The sequence below is a fragment of the Elephantulus edwardii genome, unplaced genomic scaffold (genome assembly GCF_000299155.1).
Source record: "Elephantulus edwardii isolate Elephantulus edwardi_28Jun2011 unplaced genomic scaffold, EleEdw1.0 scaffold00121, whole genome shotgun sequence".
NCBI classification, from domain to species: domain Eukaryota; kingdom Metazoa; phylum Chordata; class Mammalia; order Macroscelidea; family Macroscelididae; genus Elephantulus; species Elephantulus edwardii.
The window spans coordinates 3,625,964-3,627,906 of NW_006399871.1; the positions used below are offsets into that span (position 1 = coordinate 3,625,964).

The window sequence follows — 1,943 nt, forward strand, 5'->3', positions numbered from 1 at the left end:
GAGGTGGGGACGGGGCTTGTGCGCTGCTGGGGGTTTATGCAGCAGCACCCTGTGTGTTAAGGGTCAAACAGGTGTGGGTTGCAGGGGTGTCCCACAGTGTCCGGTAGTGTTCGTTCCTCTGGGGCCTCACAGTCTTCGCTCCTCTGGAATTCCATGGTAGGTGGCTGGTTGTTGTTCTTTCCGGGTCTCTTCCGGGTCCCTCTCGCAGCGTTCCCTCGTCTGGGGGCGGCGTTCCCCGGTCTGGCGGGCTACGGCATGCGTTCACCCGACTGGCGGCCTCGCCCTCGCGCTGCGTCGCCCCTTTAAAGTTTTTCAGTTGTCCAGGTCCTTTAAAGGGTCAGTACATTGATTATGTCAGTATTTTCTAAATAAAACATATTTACCTTTTTATCCTTTTTCTTATCACACTAGAGTTTTTCCTTGTTTAATCTGTGAGACTAATATTACAAACGGGAGCTCTAGTGGACTAGTAAGGAGTTGGACTACCAACTCAAATGCACATGGTTTGCATCCACCAGCTGTTTCATGGGAGGAATTTGGAAGGTCTCTTACTGTGTGATTCATAGAGTCTCAAAACCTACTGGAGTGTGAACTATGAGTTAGTTTCAGTTTGACAGCACATCAGAATAGTGTTACAAAGAGGCCACAGAATGAAGGTTATCAATTTTTTTTTAATATCAATTGATCTTGTCTAAAAGCAGAGAATACCAGAAAGGTGTTTTTTTATTGACTATGGAAAGATTATGTAAATCATAACAAATTAAAGATAACATTGATAAGAGTCGGAATTCCAAAACACTTAATTGTGCCCATGTGAAGCCTATACCTAGCCAAGAATTCATCAAAATAAGAGAACACTGCATGGTTTAGAATTAGGAAAGTTGTGCATCAAGATTGTAGCCTTTGTCCATACCTATTCAGTATATATGCTGAGCAGATCATTCAAGAAAGTGGACTACAGGAAGTGGAATGTTGCCTTAAGATTACAGGAAAACCTCCTGACTCAAGGGGAAGGTTTTCAGTAGAAAGAGGTTGGCTTCATTTACATTGAATTCTCTTTGTGATTTACTTCCTGATAATTTTCAATAAAGATACAGGAAAGCTAAGATTGGGCCCTTCAGTCAGAGAACTGCTGGCCCTCTGTTTTTACCTCCGTTCTTCTCATAAAAAAAAATAAAGTAAATTAACGGAAGAGTCATCAGTTACCTGTGTTATGCAGATGATACAGCCTTGCTTGCAGTTGGAAGTGAAGAAGACTTGAAGCACTTACTGAGCAAGATCGAAGACTTTGGCCTTCAATATAGATTATATTTCAGCATCATGAAAACACTCCTAACCACTGTACCAACAGGCAACATCATGATGTATGGAGAAAAGATTGACAGTCTTTGTTCATTGTTAGTCTTTGTTCATTGGGTTGCTAGAGCAGTAGTGAACTCAACAGCACCTAACACCAACAAGTTACAGAATATCCAGGCAGTTCTTTTTCATTTCAGAATGTGAGTAAAGAGTGAGGCATTTGTCTAAATGGTGATAATAGTTGAAGGTCTTGACAGGAATGATCTTTCAAGAGAATAAAAGCAAGATATGAGAACTGAAAATGTAATATCTGTAGATAAGAAACAGAAAACCAAGGATGTGAGGCTAGAAAAGAAAGTGATCGATAATAAGTAATGATAAATGCTAGAGAGAAGTCATGGTCCAAACCTAACATCATTAGATACTTTGGTGAGAAAAGAGTACTGTATTTAAATATCCTTTTCCCCCTGAAACAGGAAACATTCATGTTCTAATACCTCCAGATTTCTTCAGAATGGTTTCTCGCTGTTTTCATCATCTTTAAAACCAGAATTGATTATGTGTTTTAATATTTTGTTGAAGCAAGGAGATACATTTTGTTAGTATGTGTAAGTTATAAAAGCTCATAGAATCAAATTAGAAAA

General features: G+C 39.8%; 1 protein-coding gene across 1 annotated transcript in view; it reads left to right on the forward strand.

The window, feature by feature from the left end:
- Positions 1–1,943, forward strand: part of SETD2 (SET domain containing 2) — a 94,439-nt gene that overhangs the window by 23,140 nt on the left and 69,356 nt on the right.